This window comes from Octopus sinensis, linkage group LG3, assembly GCF_006345805.1.
Source record: "Octopus sinensis linkage group LG3, ASM634580v1, whole genome shotgun sequence".
Classification (NCBI taxonomy): domain Eukaryota; kingdom Metazoa; phylum Mollusca; class Cephalopoda; order Octopoda; family Octopodidae; genus Octopus; species Octopus sinensis.
The window spans coordinates 130,757,450-130,781,449 of record NC_042999.1 but is presented as its reverse complement, the minus strand read 5'-3'; the positions used below and the strand labels follow the sequence as shown (position 1 = coordinate 130,781,449).

The following is a 24,000-nucleotide window of genomic DNA, read 5'->3' as shown; positions in this document are numbered from 1 at the left end:
TATTTTCTGCTTATCAAATTTACTCACAAGGCATTTGTAGGTCCAGCGCTAAAGAATAAAGCACTTGCCCAAATGAGACCGAACGCAAATCCACGGAATCGCAAAGCGAAATTCTTAACTGCTCAACCATGTTTGCATTTACATGTATGTATGTATGTTGTATGTATGTATGTATGTATGTATGTATGTATGTATGTATGTATGTATGTATGCATGCATGTATGCATGTATGTATGAATCTTCTATTTTTTAAATATAAACCTTCCATTGAGGAGGGAGCCTGTTTCCAACAAAGATACAAGGTTCCATCTTTGGGATGTAGTTAACACAGACAAATTCACATTTGAAACTTGAGAAAAGTCTTGCATATTTTCACTGTTCCACTCACACACTGCACTTGTAATGTACGAATTAGCCGGTTGATTTCTTTTTCTGATAATCCCAGTTTATCCAGATTCTCATTTAAGCATTTATTAACAAAACCTAATGCTCCAGTTATTATTGGTATGAATATGAATTCATAATCTGGATATAAAAGCTGGAGGTTTCGAAACAGTTGTCCATAGATATCCTCTTTTTCTTTGATTTTCGAAGAGTTGTTTATATCTGCTGATTAGCTGACCTCTATGATGGTACATGTCTTTGCCCCTCTGTCCCAAACAACAATATCTGGTCTGTTATGTTTACATTTGACGTGTGTATGTATGTATGTTCAAGTTGACTCACCACCTAAAACACCGGCTTGAACTAGGACGAAAACCATAAGTGGTGTTGTTGCTGTCTAGCAATGAATGGCTATAAGTGGTTTATCATTGAGCGAGTACATGTACACTAGAAAGAAAGAATGATCAGACAAACAACCGGTAATAGTTTAAAGCATGAATCTTTTGGGAGATGAACAGTCGGATGTGAGTGTATGTACACTCACACAATTGTGTATTACTCTGGCTACTAGCCACCTATTAACACTTTTTTCAATTGGTTACTCACTTCTTATCCTTCCTTCCTATCTCTTTCTTTAATAATACATATTCTCAGAGTTATTAAGAAACAATAAATATATAAATAGATAAATTAATAAAAATAGAAGATAGGAATAAAAATGTTTCTTTGTTTTCAATGCAAAACGTTCCATCCCAGACTGTTCCATCCCAAACGTTCCATCCCAGAATGTTCACAATAAGCAGCTTTCAATATACATAGATATATGTCGATATATGTATTATATGCACGTGTGTGCACGCCCGTGTACACACACACACACACACGCGCACACGTAAAGAATCTATATATTGCTTCCTGCATAATTAAAACTATACACTACACATCCTCCTTCATGGTACTCCCACCCCGAATACTTTGGTAGTTTGAGTCAGCTAACCGGGTGGAGATTCACTAGTTCTATGCCAACCATGTTTTTACCTCAACCTATCTTAGACTACTAAAAACGGTCCCGTAACCTTCCTCCATGGCATCTAAATCTCCCCCCAAACTGTACCTTAGGGTCTTTCATGAGCCCTAGGACCCACAAGGCCGGAGCTTACCCGTTACAAAAGTACCCGCCCCCTGAACGGGACACCGGTCCCTCGCAGGGTTTACTTCCCAGCAATTGCTAGAACTCGTTTATAATTGAGTGGACTGGAGTAAAAGGAAATGAAGTGTTTTACTCAAGAACACAAATCACTGCCCGGTCCGGGAATCAAAACCACGATCTTACACTCATGGGTGCAATACCCTAACCACTATGTCACGTACCTTCACAAATTATACGTTATTGTTCTAAAATAAAGAAGAGATTGAATAATGTGGTCTGGAGTATACTATTTCGGAAGAAAAGACATTAAAAGCATGAATGAACGACATTGATCATAAATTTTCACGATGAAAGCCGAGCTGGGTGGGGTTAAACATCCTAAAATTATCCTGAAACACTACACTCCAGAGCTAGCTTCTGACTTTTCCTGACTTGTGTGTGTGTGTGTGTAAAGTATATGCCAATTTTTGGAAATACGCTACAGTGTCACTCCATCCTTGCAATCTCTCAGATTATGGAAGAAACCAATCTATCGCTCCCCCAATATTTAAAAAGTCATAGAAAGAGTTGTTTAAAATTATTTCCGTCATCACTTTCAGTTCTTGACTCCACTCAGTGTCCACCCGTATAGCTTACCTAGAACTAAATCTACTCGGGATTTTCTTTCTATGGCATTCACTAGTGGTTTTGGTCTTCGAAAACATTGGCGGAAACAATACCATTTCACATGACATTGGTAAAACTTTCGGTCATGTCTGCCATTTTAACCGCCTAGCAAAATTTCCCGTCTGTTGTATTTACTAGTCTCTCATTTCTGGACTCGGTTTCCTAGCAAGGAGACCGCATCGTTGCAGCTATTCACTCTGATGCATTCAATGTTTAGTCGTATCACCACACAAGAGTACACATTAACAACCAACACACTATCACATCTAGCAGCACACACTCCTTTAACATTCCTCAGGTAGAAGCTACCCACAGACAAACCGAAACACCGCACACCAAATATACACAGACAGATCTTAAGAGCACCGTTTAATTTGAACGTGACAACCTAATTTCTTTCAAGAGCACAAACATTTAGTTAACTGTGTAACATCAAAAAACTGCCTCATATTACATCCTGCACTCTTAAAAAGAGACACCTTGGAGAATGTGTCGGAAGAAAAGAAAAACGGGATGGTCATGGCTTGAATGGCTTTGATCATAGGTTTACTTAATCAAGATTGACCTAAAGATAAGCAACAACAACGACGGCGACGACGATCACAAAACCTCATGAATAGCAACTAAAACCATAAAAGTTACTTTAGGTGTTTCACCTCACAACCTCTGGTTTATATATACAAATGCACGTCCGCGAAAAAACGCATACACGCACACACACACATATACATTCATTTCATACATACATACATACATACATACATACATACACACTGTCAAAACCTCATCATAAATACAAGAATTTCATTTAAAAATTTGGGACATACTTCAGTTTTGATGATTAGGTTGAAATACATCAAAGTATTGATTACATGTTTGGGACAGTGTCACACACTCTAACATTCTCGATCACATAGTAAAGAAAACCATTCGATTGAACCTCAATCACCCACACGTCGCAGTCAGTAGCTAACAGACATTATTTCTTCCCTTTGTCTCTTCTACTACTACTACAACAATGATCTTTGCTTGTCTGAATTAACTAACAGCCTACCACTTCCATCCATGCCTATCTTTGTTTCCTTTTCTTGTCACCATTACTGTGTCTCACTTCACTGAACTCGCACTAAACATTCCCCAACCACCCCAGAATGCTCAATGCCGCTCCAATATCATAAAATTTTAGGATTCACGTTTTTCTTAAAGCCCATCAACCTACAGGCATTGAAGCTGACCTTTCACTTCATCAATTTTACAAGTTAAGAAGTGACTTTGTTGGAAATTTCTAAGCTGGTGATATTGGGCGACTATCACGCATACATACATACATACATACATACATACATACATGCATGCAGACACACGCGTGCGCGCATATATATATATATATATATATATTATATATATATATATATATATATATATATATATATTATATATATATATATATATATGTATATATATATATATAAATATATGCATATATACATACATATATGTACATACCTACATATATATGTATATATACATGCATATATGGGTACATGACATCAAAAAACGTTGAACACAATAAGAAAGGAAAATATAAAAACAAAAACATAGAAACGTACTTATTTTTCGAAGAACGAAAAAAAGAAACAAAAACAAACAGAGAAACGAGACATGCAACATAAAGAATATTCCCCTTCTTCAGTTGTCCCTGTTTCATGTACTCCGCGTTACGAAGGCAAGGACAATACGCGACTTAGTTGAAACAATCCTTCCCGCAAAGCAAATTAAATAAAATTTGCGATTTTTTGCGGAGGGTGAAAGTGGTAACAAGAACAGGACAGTGAGAACAAAACAGTAAAAACAAACGGTGAGGGCTGTTAAACCAAGACGATAGAAAAATTATTATGAACGCTAGGAAGACGAGCTTATGAGAGGAGACAGTATAACAACGTGTTGTCTTTAGGAAGGTAACGGACAGAAAGATAGATTCTCTTTCGTCACGTGTCACCGATGAGAGAGTCGAGGAGAAGGAGTGAGAGAGAGGGAACGATGAAGAAGCAAATATGCAACCGCATATATATTCGCCTTTCTACTCCAAATATACACAAACAGATACATTTTGAGAGAAAAAGTAAGGGAAATTGCTACCGTTGCGTATGAATAATTTGTGTGCATGTGTATAAGCATACGTCTTTGCGTGAATACTAAGTAACTTGTGGGATCAAAGTTGGTGAAAAAACTCGCTAACTCGAAAAGAAAATACAGGAATGAATAAAGGAAGGAAGGAAGGAAGGAAGAAGAAGAAGAAGAAGAAGAAGAAGAAGAAGAAAAAGAAGAAGAGGAGGAGGTAGAGAAGGAGGGGAGGAGTAGAGATGGCGAACGAATGTGACTCATTGTAATACATAAAAAGAATTATTAACGACTATACTTACTTTCAGCGATGTAAAATGTTATGTTAAATGTTTGTCTCTAGACATTCACAAATAACGGATGATTTAATGCTTTGTTCTCTCTTGGATTGGTATTAATATTATTCTTTGGTTCTTCTTCTAGAGCTGATGTATTTGTAGTTGTTACTATTTCGGTAGTTGAAGTATTGTCAGTTCATCCCGATAATCAACAAAATGCTTGTTCTTCCATAAATATGAATTCTTTATCCAATCTCAACGATTGTAGCCTATAGGAGAAAAAATATAAGATAATTGAAAACAAAACAAATTTTAAAGATATAATTAAATTGAAATCTCTAAAATTCAGTAGTATTTAATCTGTGTTGATATTTTATAGGCTATTAAGGCGGCAAGCAGGCAGAAACATTAGCACGCCGGGTAAAATGTTTAGCGGCATTTCGCCCGTCTTTACATTCTGCGTTCAAATTCCGCCAAGTTTGACTTTGCCTCTCATCCTTTCGGGGTTGATAAAATAAGTACCAAACGAGCACTGGGGTAAATATAATCAACCCACTCCTTTTCCCGAAATTGCTGGTCTCGTGCTAAAATTTGAAACTGATATTTTACAGGCTTTTTCGTCCTGTGTGAAGATGTATTGCTGTAGCTTTCAAATACGTCTTCGTGCAGGACCACTCGGCAGGCCTCAATAACGATGGGAGGACAATTTTGTTAAATGATTTGAACTAAAATGGAAAAGAAAGGCGCAATCAAGAAAGAACTGAAAGCGCATTGTGATCAATGGTGTATAATAACATTCGATAGTCTGGTCGATACAGTGTTACAGAGATGATGTACAACAAAAATGTTTATGATTTCAATGAAGATAAAAAAAAAAAGGCATCGATTATGCTGGCGTGAGGAATCTATGAGAAAACAAATACTACAAACATAAAACAGACATACCACAGAAGTAGTTTATGACGAATGTTCAGTGGGCTGCTTGCACAAAAATGATGTGCTACAAACTGATATCTTCACAATGCGTCTTAAAATTACAAATTACTCCCTCTCCCATCCCTGCTTGTATGCGCGCGCGTGCGTGGGTGTGATTATCATCACACTTGGAATATTTTATAGTACACTAGGTAAACATCAGTCCTTTCCAATTACTTTAATACAACGAAATAACCTACATACACAACAAAACATATACATACACACACACACACACACACACATACACTTAGATGTGTATCCTTAAATAAATATATACACACAATACCGCACATACACTGTAATGCATGATCATTCATGTATAAACTAATTTAGAGTGTTTATTATTATTATTACGCAAAATATTTTTATTTCTCCCTTTCAGTTTTTGGACATTTTTATTTTCGCTTTACATTAATTTCTCAACTGATCTCTTTTCGACACAAAATACGTTTTATGTAACATGTATCCAGAAATAAAATCAAATTTACTCCACTTTAAATAAATATTGCATTGAAAATGATTATTGCTTATTTATTTCTTTATTGCCCACAGGGGGCTAAACATAGAGGTGACAAACAAGGACAGAGATTAAATCGATTACATCAACCCCAGTGCGTAACTGGTACTTAATTTATCGACCCCGAAAGGATAAAAGGAAAAGCCGACCTCGGCGGAATTTGAACTCAGAACATAAAGGCAGACGAAATACCGCTAAACATTTCGCCAAGCATGCTAACGATTCTGCCAGCTCACCCCTTTGAAAACGATTATTGTTTATTGTCATTGAATCGCTTTAGTTGAGGAATTTTTTTTTTTTGTACCAATTAGTTTGAATATGAAGAAAGTTACGTTTATCAGTTTTAGATCTTCTCAGATTGCAACCGATTACTATAAATGGAGAGATGTCTAATGTCTCGTTGCGAGATGAAACACTGACTATATTAAAGACAAAACGAATGCGGTGAGCTAGCAGAAACGTTGGCACGCCGGGCGAAATGCGTAGCCGTATTTCGTCTGTCGTTACGTTGTGAGTTCAAATTCCGCCGAGGTCGACTTTGCCTTTCATCCTTTCGGGGTCGATAAATTAAGTACCAGTTACGCACTGGGGTCGATGTAAACGACTTGATCCCTTTGTCTGTCCGTGTTTGTCCCCTCTATGTTTAGCCCCTTGTGGGCAATAAAGAAATATATATATTAAAGACAAAACAAAAATACGAAAGATTAGACTTCTTTTTTTTTGTTTTTTAACAACACACATTTCTTTAGTCTGATTTCTAATCCAGGCCATGCCAACACAGGCCTTTACTACCTTCCCGATCTTCACGAATAGATCTGATCTGCAATCGATAATAACCTTTTTACAGAGAGTAGAATTAAGAAACTTTTACTGTTTGAGTGGTCCATTTATTACTCCTTTCTCTGGCATAATGTCCCCGGTTATTTGTAGCAGCTGGCAAAGCTTGAAATTCGAAGAATTCACTTTTGATATTCGATCAACCAACTGACTACACACCTTGATAAAGGATGTATCTCTTTCATTTACTTTACTAATGCAACTCAGCGTGCTGTTATGTTATTATTCATCGAGCTTTGATGATTATTAGGAAGTACGTGCTTTCGTCTACTTTCATTCAATACATGTCTAACGCAACACAACAGAAACAAGCTAATCAAACAAAAGAAATATTTTACGGGATGAAAAACTTGGAAGTTACTCAGCTATGTCAACAGGTCGTTGATTCATTACTTAACTTGTGACCTAAGTCCTTTTTAGTTTTTGTCGATTTTTGCCTTTGTAAGTAAAAACTGACAATAGCTTGCGGGTAACTTTTAAATAGGAAATGCCTGAGAATGTCTACAAGTATCAGTTCTTGGCAATGATGATTATACACAGTGATCAAGATTGAGAATCATATCATTTTAATAGCTGGTGAGTTGGCAGAATGCTTAGCACGGCTTTACGTTCTGAGTTCAAATTACACCGAAGCCAACTTTGCTTTTCATCCTTTTGGGGAACGATAAAATAAGTATCAGTTGAACACTGAAGGTAATGTAAACAACTTACCCCCTTTCCCCTTTAGTTTCAGGCCTGTGTCTATAATAGAAAGAATTATTACAAAGGCGGTGAGTTGATAGTATCGTTGGCGTGTCGAAGAAAACGCTTAGCGGCTTTTCATTTCTTCTGCCTTTATACGTTCTGGATTAAAATTCCGCCAAGGTCGACTTTGCTTTTATTTTTTGGGTGGGGGTTTTGATAAAATAAGTACCAGTTGAACACTGGGGATCGATCTAATCAGTTTACCTACTCCCCACAAACACCTTAAAATTACTGGTCCTGTGCCAAGATTCGAAACCAGTTACTGGAGTAATTGTTAAATCTATCGTTGAACTGAGAAAATTTGATATGTTATCAACACATATAATAATCTTTTCTACTATAGGCACAAGGCCTGGATTTTGTGGGGAGGGTGATAGTCGATCACATCGATCCCCCAGTACACAACTGGTACTTATTTATCTACCTCGAAAGGATGAAAAGCAAAGTCGACCTCGGTGGAATTTGAACTCAGAACGTAGCAGCAGATGAAATACCTATTTCTTTACTACCCACAAGGGGCTAAACACAGAGAGGACAAACAAGGACAGACAAACGGATTAAGTCGATTACATCTACCCCAGTGCGTAACTGGTACTTATTTAATCGACCCCGAAAGGATGAAAGGCAAAGTCGACCTCGGCGGAATTTGAACTCAGAACGTAGCGGCAGCCGAAATTCCGCTAAGCATTTTGTCCGGCGGGCTAACGATTCTGCCAGCTCGCCACCTTCATTATCAACACATATAATGGCCATGGAGTGGCAGAATCACTGGGGCAGGAGTTCTCAATATTTTTGAGCTCGTGGTGCACGGAGATCAAACAAAACATAACTGGTACACTTCACAGGGAATATTAAAAAGTTCTGGTACACTTCACATGGAAAGTTAAAAACACTGGCGCTCTTCGCAAGGGAAGTTAGAAATTGCTGGTGCACATCGCATAAAAAGTTAGAAATTGCCGACGCACATCGCTTACATCTTCGCTTGTTAACTTTATGCTCGATTAAAATTCTTTAATAGTTATAACTCCATTACTTCCCTACAGTTGTGTCCTTCAAAACATATAGGGTTACGGTTAGACAAGATGTGACATATGATTAATATGGTTAAACGTGCCATAACAATTTTGGAAAGTACAGTTTTTTTTTCAAATACTGCCTAGGCTACAACCTTCCAGCCAACCAGAACTGATTAGATAAAGTCTAGAGCAATTCTTTCTAATTCTGGTATAAGGCTAGCAGTTTTGAGAGGAGGGGCAAGTCGATTACATCAACTCCCGTGGTTGACTGGTACTTTGTTTTATCAACCCCGAAGGGATGAAAAGCAAAGTTGACATCGGCGGGATTTGCGCTAAGAACGTAATGAATCGGAAAAAATTCCGCTAAACATTTTGTCCGGCGTGCTAACGATTCCGCTAGGCTCGCCGCCTTGATACCCAGAACAATTAAAAAGAGAATGAGCACTAAATGGAAGAACTAAGCGAACGAAACTAAATTGCGACTAAGACTGAAAATAGATTTCATGGAACCGTTATAAACATTTAAAGGCTAAACAGAAAAAAAAATTATATATATTTTCTTTCTTTTATGAAATGAAAGAGAAAAGGAAGTGGCAATCTTAAATTCTTTAATTCTTTCTCCATTATTTTGAATGTAATAGTGCCGATGGCTAAGTCTGAGCTAGATAAATATCTAGCAAGTGACAAACTTTGTGACAATTTCTGTTGTTACTTCGAACCATAAAGATGTTGAAGAGATGATACCTTTTACATTATTCGGAACTAATTCCTGATCAGGAAGTACAAGTGAAGTTATTTTGGACATTTTGGCTTCAGTCACTGCACTGCAGCCATGCTGTGACACTGCTGTCAGGGACTTAGTCATATCTATTCCAGTACGTGTGCTATAAATTTCGGTAGTTGTTTTATCGAAATATTCTTGTCGAACCGCTAAGTTGATGGACATAAACAAATGTAAGTACCGACTCAAACATGCGTACACACACACACACACATGTAAGTACACATGCATATGTGTGTTTATGTGTATGTGTGTGTGCGTGTGTGTGTGCGCGCGCGCGCGTGTGCGCGTGTGACAAGCTTCTGTACGATTTCCGTCTACCAAATATTCACTTATAACGCATTGGCTGATCCAAGTAAAGACACTTGCCCAAAGTGCCGCGCAGAGGGAGTGGACCCAAATAAGGCGACTGAGATCTTAACCTCGGTTATTAACAAATACGGGTTTATGTAAAAAGTTGCTGGATTTTCTGGAGACTATTGTAACAACACTTTTGTCAATGAACACAGAAAAGGAAAAACAACATTTTTATATCCGATTATAGAACAAAATTGGATAAGACACTGTTAGCATGGGTTGGGTTATACATGTTGTACAAAAACGTGTCTGAATAGCTTTTTATGCTTCATAGCAAAGCACTTGTTACGAAAGTTTTAGTTTTTTCACATGCACAAAGTTCATGTAACATAGCTAAAAGAATGTTGCGACTTTGCCAGAGTGGAATATAAAATGCTATTGCGATATGGGAGAACTAAATGGTAAAACAGAATTACTAGTAGCCGAAAACTTATTTAGATCCTACTTTTGTCTCCAAGACACTGCACAGAATTGATAATGGTTTTGAAAAAATGTATAAATGGTCTGTACATGGATAGCTCAGCTTTGCCTTTGACTCTTCAACAAAGCAATTCGGACCGTGAATAAGGACAATGCCAACGCATTAGATATCAAAACAAAAAAAAACAAAAAATGAAAAACCTGATTGCAAATGTAGAACGAAACATTTGTATAATTGTATCTCAATTTGAAAAGGCTTTGTTGAAAAAACTTGAAGGAAATGAAAAGTGCATTGAAAACTTGAAGAAAGGGTTAAAATGTTTTTAATGAAAGATGTCTCTTATTGGAATCGGTTTCAACTCTGAAAGTTATAAGCCTCTGTCTGTCTGTCTCTCTCTCTCTCCTCCTATGCACACACACACACACGTATATATGCGTATGTATATAGTATCAGTGCCACTAAAAACTTACGATGAAACTTTGCAAGTTAGTAACTTTGTAATATGAAATAATAAATACTGCCTTGAGTACTTTTATTCTTTGTTGATTTGCAGACACCTCACTACTACTACTACTACTACTACTACTACTACTACTACTGCTGCTGCTGCTGCTGCTGAAGTTGCTGCCGCTGTTGCTACTGCTGCTGTTGCTGTAACTACAACAACTACTACTACATGCATATATCATTATCATATATACGTTTCTTAATTATATATACCTTTACACTCACACCCGCGTGCGCGCGCACGCACGTAATATGATATATAAGTATTCAGCTGTTGGCTTATTCGTCTGTTCCTGTTTAATTTACTCGTGCAAAGGAATTACAATCGCACAATGGGTAATCCTATGCTGGCTCATCAATGCTATGCCCCACATCATTTTAAACAAAGCTCCTTATTCATCCTCACACGAAAGTCTTTACTTTTGAGTACAACCTTCTAAATAAACCTTTGTGAATTAATCTTTACTTTGTGATTTAACTTCCCTCTTTCCTTTCTTATTGTGAATATTCGGTCTATTTTGCTATTACATCACTATAAATCCTTACTGAAACTACAATTTTTTTTTTATGTGAAGCAAATATTAGATCGCCTGGCATGAATAACCAGCTACTCTGTCTTTACTATTTGATATAGTTATATTTTTGTTGATAAATGAATCTTCCAATTCAGAAAAATAAGAGTTTGGGCAATCGAGCAGCAGAGTATCGTTGAACGTTTCATAAACTGTTCCTGCCATTGAGTTATCGTTTAGTCCCTAGTAAGTTCTAACTGATTAGACCTATGATCAAATGTATTCAAGCAAATACGATCCGTCCAAGAATTTGGACCTGGAGATCTCCATTTCCAGCGACTTCGAGAGCCACCTCCCAGTGGTGTCGGGCGTCAACGAAGAGCCCTCAACTACAACAAGACGACCAAAGTTTTTTTTTCCAAGGTCTGGAGTCTCCCGCCCCTAAGTCCTAGACCATCATCTAATCGCCCTTACCCGTCTTGTTGCTTAACAACAACAACAGCAAATACGATCTTCTTTTATGGGAGAGTGTGTGCTACATTACGTTATCTAATGCGTTCTTACCTTTTGTTTTAAAGAGATAGGGGGTACGTAAAATAAGGGATATTTAGTTGCTAGTTCAGGTATACAGAGATTCTATTATGGCAACCATTGCCTTGTACTTGCGGCCGAATCACAACACCCAGCATCCAACTCAATAGAGTTCAACGAAGTTAAGGCTGGGAGAGTAGTTCAGTGATATCAGCGGTACTATAAAATTTATTTGTTTAGCTTTCAGTGCTGGGTTCATGTCCAATGTATTGTTCCTTGAACAGCTACATGAAGAGCAGATCTGCAGTGGTATCTAAACGACGTAATATTATTGATCATTAGAGAGGATTTCTTTCAGAGTTCACAAGAGCAAAGAACAGTTCATGGCAGAACTGATAGTGATAGAATGGCTAAATTTTTTTATAGCATTTACGTCTCTTTAGTTTCATATCTACGCATCTTGACTTTTCAAATCTTTCCTCCCAAGTTGATAATACAAGTAGCAGTTCACAGTCGATTCAATCAACTTATCTATAGATATATGACCTTTAGACAATGTAAGAAAGTTTAGTCGGAAGAAGAGGGGTTGTGTTTAAAGCTCTCTCAGACTGGAGGGAGCTTAATATAACTAGCTAGAATAAATGACGGAATGATCGCTGTTAAAACGCCTTAAAACTAAATTCCATCCCATTTGTCTGTCAATAACCAGGGCTTACCTAGGGTTAAACTACAGCCCCCCACCTCATACACACCACCACCACCACCACCACCACCAACAACAACAACAACAACAGGTTACAAGAGTCTCCGTTGTGAAATATACTCCAATGAATTAGATAAGATGAAAGATAAAAAGCATGTAAAGAAACTCGTCTCGTGAAATTTAGTATCGAGGTAACTGATAAAGTTGGGGTCGAATTTGCCTTCCGTCTCGCTGGAGTCCATTAAACGTACCAGCAAAATATTTATGATCGATTTAATTAGTTCTGGTCCTTCTTTTGAATAATTGTTTCGTTCCTTCGGGCCTACCCGAGCTAGTTCTCTATCTCTCGATAGAAAAAAAAAAATGATAACGAATACCTTCCTAAATTATTAACGAAGATTCGAAACCTAGCCCAGGTTTTTCTACCAGTTCCTTTTTATTGTTCTCTCGGCTTTTGTACTAAGAGATTTATGAGTGTCAATTGTTAACCTGTTACCTTTCGAGTTGATTAGGGACAGATAAAAGACAACCTAAAATCGGTTTTACCTTTTTTGGTCGCTTATTGTATAGCCGAAGAGCATCTCCTTTTCTCCATTTGCTTATGGGTTGTCGTCGCGCGACTATACAACTTTCAACCTCTCTACTTGTCAACACACAGAGGTAAATCGTCTTACCCTTTTTCTCTCTCCTTCCGTCATCTATTCTTCTAGCAGTCACAAAAAATTAACTGAACTACCCACAGAATGTATAACAGAATGGCAAATAACACTGTATAACATAATTTTTGTCCTTGGGTAGCAACTATTATTTCCTATTTACTTACCTCAAGAAATATTTTCTTCAAACTTTGCTTTTGTAACATTTAATCAAATCCCTAAAGAATCCCTCACAACACATGGCTATAATGCTCCCCCGCTACTCCTGCTCATGACCAGAGAACATATATTGTCAACCACTAAGAGACATGCTCAAATGGTTATGGTCAAGCAACCGAGAAGCAAATCTGTGGTATTGAGTAGAATATTTGCTATAGCGATATTTCTACTTCAGCAACTCAGTGCTGAATCTGTCTGAAATGTAATGGAGAATAGGTCAGTTTCAAATCATTGATGTCCAGGTCACAGAAGCGAAGTTTGAAGGGAATAGTAGTCATTTCCTTTGATTTCTAGACTGAAGCAAATAGGAAATAACACTTACAGGCCAGAGGCAAATAAATAAATAATTAATCTGCGTATACCAACAACTCGAAGAAGTTGTAACTTACACTGTGACGATGAAAATACAGAGCCATTTTAACTAATATTTTTCTTTCTCTCATCTATTTGCTATACACTGTTATTACAATTTAGGCGATACCGGCGAGCAAACGTGCACAAAATCATTACAAGATTTAAATTAAAGATGCAAGATTGATAAAACGCGTACCATAAATCCTCGAGTATAATCCGCATTTTCCCCCAAAATTTAAAGGTCAAAATTCCCAAGTGCGTATTATACACGAGGTTAAAAATGAAAATTATTTTCTAAGCAATGTCCGAGTCTCTATTTGCTGTCCGGCAATGTTTATTCAGACGCATTTTGTGATGTCGGGCACGAAAATACCTTAAGCTAAGCCTGAAAGCAATGAAGTCATAAAAGAATCATCCATAACTTGCAATAAGCAACATTTATTAAACGTTATTACTGTTATTACTGTTATTTCTTTATTTTCTGCAAACAAAATACTCAAAAAAGCTACACGTTTGCATTATATTATATATTCAATAATAATAAAGGACGATACCGTATACATTTTTACAAACCAAGGACGTTATATAGACCTCCTTGACTCAAGTTAGAGAAGGGGTGCGTATCATACACAAGGTTTAGTTTTTTCAGAGGTACAGCCCCCTAAAAATCCCTTGCGTATTATATTCAAGGGTGGACTATACTCGAGGATTTACGATACCAGTATCTTATGAAATGAATTAAATCGTTTAAATGTTTTTTTAAAAATATTATTTCAAAGAAATTTAAAAGAAATTGTCATGCGAAATCATAAAAATTGTCAAGAGAAATCATAATTATTACTATTATCAGGATGCTGGAGGAAGCTAAAACCAAAATGTATCTATTTTATTAAATTCAAATCTAGCCTGGCTCGATTTTGTTTTTTCAGCCAATCAACTGTGGTTGATAGAGTAAATATCAATAATTTAGAGAAAGACTTTAATGATTGTAACCCAACACTTCGTTGAAAATCTGTAATTGTGTCTCGGAAAAAGAAAACAAGAAACTAAAAACAATTAAGTCAACGTCTTTTAAAAACAAAAACAATCAACTCAAGCTTAACAAATGACGTGTGGTCGTAGGTGTGCCAAGACAAAGAAAACAGGGTTTTCCTTTTATATATGTGAATAATAAAGCGCATTGCCGACTTTCGTGTCAAATAGTTATTTGTGTCATTTATTTAATAAACTAAATGTAATTTGTAAATGTGTTTAAAAGTACATGTATAAGTGTTAAAGTGTGAATATGTGTCTATCCATCTATCTATCTATCTATCTATCTATCTATCTATCTATCTATCTATCTATCTATCTATCTATCTATCTATCTATCTATCTATCTATCTATCTATCTATCTATCTATCTATTCTTTTTATTTTTTATTTTATTTATTTATTTTTGTTCTTTTCTTCCCTTTTACGATCCCTCTTGATCGAAAACCTACGCCACCCCTTTTTTTCTCTTTTGTTTTTTGTTTTTTTCATCCCCCAAAAGAAAAGCTCTACCTTGTAACTTGTCCTATCTGTGTGCAGCCCTGTGTGGCCAATAAAGAAACTTATCTATCTATCTATCTATCTATCTATCTATCTATCTATCTATCTATCTATCTATCTATCTATCTATCTATCTATCTATCTATCTATCTATCTATCTATCTGTCTTTCTGCCAACCCGGCTGCTTGCCTCTGTGTGTGTGTGTGTGAATGTGACTCGTATACTGTATTACTTTCATAAAACTTTATCAGCGCATATTACTGGTAGCAGGTTTGCGTGGCAGAACCAATAAGCGCAGACTAAATGCTTTGCTGTATTATTGAGTTACGTCCGGGTCGATTTTTACTTTTACGCTATGGGATTGATAAAGTATTTAGTTAAATAATGAGGTTAACAGTAACTTAGTTAATGACGTGGGGGGCGGTCTGTCCCGGCCGACCCTTTTATGGGGGCTGCATTTTGGGGTCTGCTCTATAAATCTGCATAGGCTGTAATGGTCCAGGGACTGGGAGTGGGGAGGCGGAAAACTCAAGGGTTGCCCGGTGGTAGTGGTGGTGGTGGTGGTGGTTATAGGGGCACACATTCTAGCTACGACATGGGAGATTAATAGTATTTGCTATACACCCCACTTTAAAAAACATATTGTTGATATAAACAGCTTTTAAAGGCGTTATATGTGTACGTGTATCTAAACTATTTATCTGTGATTATGTAGGTACTAACAAACGCGACCCAAACGCAACTCGCTTAAGTTTAGCAGTTGTTAAGTAACATAACGCATCTGTTACACAAGTGTAAGTGCATCTGTACACAAACCTATACATTAAGTAGCACACTATTCACAAATATCCGGACTACCATAAGTTAAACAAAGAAGATTTGTTACTTTTCTGCGTTATTGGGTAACAGGGAAGTGATTCTCAAACATTTATACATCCGAGCTTTTAAAATGTGATTTGATTTGACTGTGGCTACGGTTATAAGGCTACTGAGGACAGTAACAGCTTAGAATGTGTAACATTACATGAACTGTTATGACTTGAGACTCTTAAAAAATATCAGTTGATGTACAACCGACTAATTACAGGACCCCACTGTAACATATTGTCAACTTAAGAAATATTAAAGTATTGGTTCAAAAATATTGCTACAGGACTACTAATTAATATTAAGATTCGTTATCGTTTCGCTAATGTCACAGTAACATGACTTAAGCATGACTGCTGGTTTGCAGGACAATCTAAATTTGTTTTTAACTTTTGCTTTCAAATATGGACAACAGAAAGTTTATGAAAAAGAGGAAATTGAATGAAAGTGAAACTTCAGATATCGAGACTAGAATAAAGTTGAAAATAGAATTAAAAAAATAACAAAGAATCAACCCCACATTGTGCTGGGTTAGGGTGCATACATCAAGGGCTGGCTCCCAGGGATCTCCATCATTTAGAGGACCTCCAGAAGAGCTTTTTAAAATATTATTGAGAGCCTCACGGTATTTGTAGCTCAGAGACCTACAAAATCTTGACCCGGCTCTGGCTCCACGCTAGATTTAACAGTTGACTGTATTCAACGTGCATATTCTAGTTTCATTGGTGTCAATGGTACCGGACCATAAAATGTCCATTACGCGTGGTTAAGTAAATATTCACTGTGGCATACTTATTCTTAACACATGACAAGAACAGTTTTCAAGTATTGTGCAACTTCTCCAGCTTGTTATATTATGAGTCACAAAATGATTTTAACATCATATCTTTTTATAAAGCATATTAAGTAGCATAATTTTGCAAAGAGTCATATTACCAGTCATATTGCACAGAAATGCTGAAGTAGATGTGACAAACATTATGGCTATCAGAAGAAACCGAAAAAGAGCATTATACATTAGTTTGACGATGCTGTGAAACAGCTGATAGAGGGAAATCGAAAGAGAGCATATCCAGTACTTTCAACCATTTAATTATGGGGTATTCATGGCATCCCTTTACGTAGGGAAAATATCACGACTGGGAATATACAAAGCCTCATTGAAGTCGAGATAAGACGTTGGAAAACCATTTAGAAAAATCTTTTGGTTGACCGTTACATGTCTACCCGAAGGGGAAAACGGGTTGATCAAATTTGTACGAAGAAATTAGAGGATATTGTTTCTGTGGTCAAAGTTCCACCTGGATTTTCAATTAATTGCTAATGAAAGAACTAATCTCTCTGGGAAGCAGGAATTTTCACATGACATACCCTCTTTTGACACAGTTGGATTAATAATATTACTCAAAAGGAATTGTTTGACCGGACGATACAAAATGAATTGGATGCAAATATCCAAAAGTTGCATTTGTTTATTGGCCTGCACATAAACTAAATTTTGTTGTGAGTAACTTTAATGTTGACCCTGACACAAGTCATTTTAGAGACTCTGTCAAAGCTATCAATAATTTGTTTTTCATGAGAGACCAAAGACATCTCTTATTCCAAGTATGGTAATACTTGGTAGAACACATTAGACTGCAAATTGTAGGTTTTTTCTATTAACTTTGAAAGAACTTTTAACTAGTTACGTATGGTGTTTTCCAAATAAAACAAGTCTCTGACACAAACTCTTGAAACGTCTCAGTCTGATGTAACGAATGTAAACAATCATATCCAAGGACTCTTAAATGTGTTATATAATCCCAAACCAAAGCAGAACAATTCAAAGGAAGTTTTTTTTTTAATAAAAAATTCAACAACTGGCGGAAAAATTTAATGTCGAGCCAACCCTTTCCTGGCATTATGGTTGACAGAGCATTCCGTTCCAAAGTTAGTGGCTCAACTGCAGTAAAATATTTTGGTAGGCCAGTCCATGTGCCATATTTTACTTACACTTCATATCATTATTGGAAAACTAATTTGCTGCAGAAAATAAACAAACTTCCAGTCTCTTGATTCACAAGAAATAGCGAAGCTTACACTTGATTCACAAGAAATAGCGAAGCTTACAAAAGAAGAATTACTGAAGCAGTTTGTTAAGGTCATTAAACTGAACTGAAATTGAAAACTTGAAAGTTGAAGTAGTCTCTTGCTTTAGTCTTAAATCTGGTTAGAAAGGAACAAAGAAGAGAATGGTTGTGGAAACAGACTTCAGGACTCGCTCAAACGCAATGATCCCGATATTTTCCTTTTAAACATGCTATTCTTATTGCTTTACCATTATGCCAAACAGTTTGCACAGTGGAGAAAGCCTTTCACATTATGAAAAAACGTAAAACCTGGTTAAGCTAAAAAATGGCAGATAAGCATTTATTTGAATCCAATACGATTTTAGTTTTATTCCATAAAGTTCTCCTAAAATACAAAATAAATTTAAAAATATCTAATATAATAAAACTGTAAATTGATAGTTAAACCGTGAATAGAGGATTGCAGGTGGTTGCAGTTCTCGAGAGGAATTACAAAGCAAATAGGCCGGGTGTGTGAAATACAATAAACGTGATGAGTAGAGGAAAGACAGGCTGACTTGATTAGAGGCGGTACGAGAGGAGCGGAGACCACTAAAGTAACAGAAGAAGAGAGACAGAGAGAGAGAGAGAGAGGGGGGAGAGGCCGGGAGAGACAATCTGTTTATGAGATGATAATTCAACTGTGTTACTGAAAGAAACTTAACCAACCAATCTTATGCTCTTTGGTTGCTGTCGAGTTGTTTTGTGCGTGCAGCACCAAGGCTCAGACAAAATTTAATAAAATCTATCGCTGTCCTTTAATACACATTTGGAAAGAGTGATTATTACCCTTTGCATTAAGTTACAATACTCTTTTTTTACGAGATATACTAATGATTAACATTTATATTTAAATGAATTGACCTATCTGTGACACCACTAGGTCAACTAGTTAACTGAAATTATAATTAAGTCAGAACAAAGAGAACAAAGTGGGTAGCTGAACTTCTCAAACTTCTTCTGACCAGAGGTTCCACTCTAGTATTCTTTCATCTTGTAGTATTTCTAGTTTTCTTTCCATTTTACTGTAATTAATCTGTTTATATCATGTTTGAAAATTATTTCATCGTACTTCCTTTTCTCCTTTGTTCTGCCTTTTCTTCTCTTTTTACTATTTTTTGTTGTTTGAAATTTAAATGTCGGTTCACTTTTAAGAGCGAGAAAGGAAATTCTGTAAGATTTCTCTGTAATCTATATATTTTTTCCTGTTTTAGCCAATACGCTGAGTAATTTTTGTTGTTATAACCTTTGCCTCAAACCCAACACTTTACAAACTGGAAATGTGTATTATGTGGCATATTCGTTGCTTTAGATAATTGGAAATGTCCATTTACCACCTCCCAAATAATAAGACACAGTCAGGCGAACGTTTTACAATGCAAATATTTAGAAAAACGCCATATTGATTTAAAGCAATAAAATGACCAATGAAAGATTTAACTCTCAGTTAGGACAACTGTAAGGTTTTATAGTTTTGTGACTAGAAGTTAATGCAGCTATTCTGTTTAGGCGGTAAACAATAGCACAATAAGCAGTTTGAGTAAAACATTAGAAATTTTATATCGCCTTCTGAACCAGTGAATCTGATTTCAAGATAATTTTTATATCTTTTTCCCTGTTGAAGCAGCGAATCTTTATGAAAAACTTTTATCCGTTTGGTGTTTAACGTTAACCGAGCTAGATTAACCATATTATATACGTCTATACGTCAATAAACTCTTTCTCATTGACCCAGGAGTAACTTATTTACACTACGACAGACGGTTCCTTGCATTCGTCGCTAAGCTATTCTTATAAGCTCAAAAGTAGGCAGTGTTTCAACCAGCAGTTCTTTCTGTCGATACCAATATATAACTATTGTTGTGTAGGCACAGAATGTTGTTTCTTGGGTTTCAAAAATTATTAATATTATTATTACATACTATTTATGATATTTGTTATTACTTAGGAGACTTATTCGCGCGTGCACACACACACACACACACACACACACACACACACAATTGGTAAGCACCATCACTGTACAGTAATTAATTCCATTCATAGTTATTTTCCTTGTTCATTGCTTCCTTCACAAGTTGTTTTTCGCATTTGAAGCCAACAAACTTCGCACTCGCAGAAAGTTCCTAGTATTTACATTTGCTTTTAAGGCGGCAAGCTGGCAGAATCGTCAGTACGCCGGACAAAATGCTTCGCAGCATTTCGTCTGTCTTTATGTTCTGAGTTCAAATTCCGCTGAAGTCGACTTCTGCTTATATCCTTTCGGGATCAATAAATTAAGTACCAGTTGAGCAATGGAGGGAAGGGTGTCGTTGTAATCGACTTAACTCTCTCCCGAAATTGCTGGCCTTGTGCCAAAATTTGAAATCAATATTTATATTTGATTTTTAAATATGTTGAATTGGTCGAAAACGACCATTTTGTAAGCTTATTAAAAGTGCAACGTCGTTTAAACACAGATGAATTCGTTGAACCTATTTGCGCATTCAATTTACAAGCTACTTTTACCTCATAGCAATTGTGATACCAGGTGGTTAAAAAATACCATATAATGAATCAATAATACATTAAAATTGATTTCACCGGAGTAAAAGCAGAGAAAGAAGACTTCCTACAATGTCTTGTGTGGCATAAAACCTTTCAATCTAGCCAAGCTTTCTGAAACGGCATTTCTCAACTAATGATCCAGAAAGCATTTAATCTGAAAATTTAGGAACTTAACTTGATTGAGGAGATATAGCAACAAAATGAAACGGTGGTTAAAATTCGAAACGTCGATTAATTTGCCTTTCTTATTATGTTAACCAAAGCTGCACTTCTTGCTGTTTGCCCCAAAGAAGAGCAGCATTCAATGATCCGCTCTGTATACAGTGAAGGTGTAACAGGGCCCGAAATACACCGAAGTATAGGAATAGAGTTTTAGCCACTACGGAATTAATGGTCGAAAAATGTCACGCATCAAAAAAGAATTTAAACGCCCCACCACATCCTGTGCTGATGGGTTCTGTTGTAAAGACGAGCGACTGTTGACGAGCCGGCGCATAAACATGCAAATTTAGCTACGGTTCTGTCAGCTCTGAATTTATCTTTAAGAGACTTGGCTTTAATAAAGTTTTTCATGATGAGTCCCTAAACAACTCATAGAATTACATAAATAAGATCATTTTTGAATTATGTTAGCGACTTTTGAATCACGATTGTAATGAAGGTGAAAACTTTCCAGGTAAATCGTCACTGGTGACAATGTTATAAATGCATTACGGATAATTTTACAACTCACACTCGTGTGTGTGTGTGTTAGATATTATAGAATGCCAAAAAGTAAAGGTAAAATACAAAAATAAAGCTAACAATCGGAAGTGACGACACTAACATAGAAAGGGACAAAATGTACATTTCATTTACGTACTATAAATGACACCGCGTCTACAGGTACATGGGATTATTGTTAACAGCTTGCATCTATCAATATAACAGCTGAAGTACTTTTCAATATATTTCCCTCAGCAAGTAGTAAAATATCGATTCCATGACTTGCGGCTCCTTGCACGCTCGCATACATACACGATCGCTGACAAGGCTTCATACATCTGATTGGGTGATAGAAATTATACTCATGAAGTTGTTAACCACTCACTGTATTTAAGGTATCTAAATGACTATTTCTGCTAATTAGTACAAGGTCTGATTTTTGAGGGTGTGGACTAGTCGATTACATTGACCCCACTACTTGACAAGTATATTATTTTATCGACCTCAAAAGGATGAAAAAGCAAAGCTGACCTCGGCGGAACTTGAACTCAAAACTTTAAGAGCAGAGAAATACATATTTCTTTACTACCCACAAAGGGCTAAACACAGAAGGGACAAACAAGGACAAACAAACGGATTAAGTCGATTATATCGACTTCAGTGCGTAACTGGTACTTAATTTATTGACCTCGAAAGGATGAAAGGCAAAGTCGACCTCGGCGGAATTTGAACTCAGAACGTAGCGGCAGACGAAATACCGCTAAGCATTTTCTTTGGCATTGCCAATGATTCTTCCAGGGCGCCACCTTACTATATTTAAATAATCCTTTCTACTATAGGCACAAGGGCTGAAATTTTTGGGGAGGGGAACAGCTGATTTCATCGACCCAGTACATGATTGGTACTTATTTTGTCGACACCAAAAGGATGGAAGACAGACATTATTAGTACGTAAACTGAGAAGGCGGCGAGCAGGTAGAATCGTTAGCACGCCGGACAAAACGCTTCGCGGCATTTCTTCCATCTCTTTACGTTCAAGGTTGAAATTCTATCGAGGTTCGGCTTTATCCTTCACCCTTTTGGGGGGGTTGATAAAATAGAATGCTAGTCAAGTACTGGGCTCGATGTAATCGACTTATCCCTGCCCCCTAAATTTCAGGTCCTGTGCATTTAGGAGAAAGAATTGTAGAGGCGGCAAGCTGGTAGAATCGTTAGCGAGTAGGACCAAATGCTTTGCGGCATTACTTCCGTTTTTATTTTCTGGGTTCAAATTCCACTGAGATCGACTTTGCCTTTCACTGAGATCGACTTTGCCTTTCATCCTTTCGGGGTCAATGAAATAATGTACTTGCCAAATATTAGAGTCAATATACGTAACCTGGCCCTTCCCATAAATATTGCTGACCTTGTGCCAGAATTAGAAAGAATTAATACGTTTAATACGATTATTCGTTTCTACTCTAGTAACAAGGCTCGAAATTTTGAGGGAGGGGGCCAATCGATTAGATCGACCCCAGTACGCCACTGGTACTTAATTTATCGACTCCGAAAGGATGAAAGAAAAAGTGGACATCGGCGGAATTTGAACTAACACGTTTTTTATTGAATGGAGGTTGATATTGGCTAGGAGGGTGGGGAGAATCATCACTCCCCTAAAAAAAGAAAAACAAGCAGTGATAGTGCCGAGAGAGCGATGCCTTGTTTATATCCCAACTGCACGACCATGTGAAGGATTAAGTTCAGCAAACGTGAATACATATTTCCAAATCTAATTTATTCTATAAATAAAAGACTGTGTTTCAATTTATGTGCATTTCTTATAGGGCACAAAAAATATTAGGTTTCAGACTGTCGCTTGTTCTTTACATTTCTTTCCACGTTCTTATCGTTACTTCGTATCTTTTCACTTCGATGTCTTACACTTTTTGTTTTGTTTTGCATCTCTCTCTCTCTCTCTCTCTCTCTCTCTCTCTCTCTCTCTCTCTCTCTCCCTCTCTTTTTCTCTCTCTCTCACACACACACACACACACACACATTCTGGGAGATCTTCCGGACTTTGTACACGCAAGATGGCGAACAAAGTGGAAATAAACTCAGCTGACAGGATGTGTAATGTAAACAAACAATCGCTAACGTTCAACGTAATTCGCCGGTAATATTCAGTAAACCCAGTGTTCATAAAATGTGTTTGCAATATAATTGTATAGTATACAAAGGTATAATGTCTCTGATTACACACACGCGCGCGCATATACATTACGCGGCCTTACGGAGAAATCTCTATATGACCGACTTGCTAGAAATAACAGTCAAACCAACATACCATCCTCAACTTACACACAACCGCCTTAAAAAAAAGGAACAAATAATGTAGTTCGGAATGCAATATCGTTGCAAAAAGTAATAACAAACAAACAAAAAGGGGACTGTCATGGCTTAAATGCCTTTGATAAAAGATCAGTCGAATCATAGTTGAGTTGGGCATAAACAGCAAATCACAATAT

The 24,000-nt window shown here is 36.8% G+C and overlaps 1 protein-coding gene across 2 annotated transcripts in view; it reads right to left on the bottom strand.

Annotated features, from left to right (window-relative positions):
* The window catches only part of LOC115209409 (putative ankyrin repeat protein RF_0381), a 144,694-nt gene that overhangs the window by 26,460 nt on the left and 94,234 nt on the right, over positions 1-24,000 (bottom strand). For both annotated transcript variants that reach the window (XM_029777816.2, XM_029777815.2), the window contains exon 2: positions 4,624-4,868. The gene's annotated coding sequence lies outside the window, so the exon portion shown is untranslated. The remainder of the gene's footprint in view (positions 1-4,623; positions 4,869-24,000) is intronic.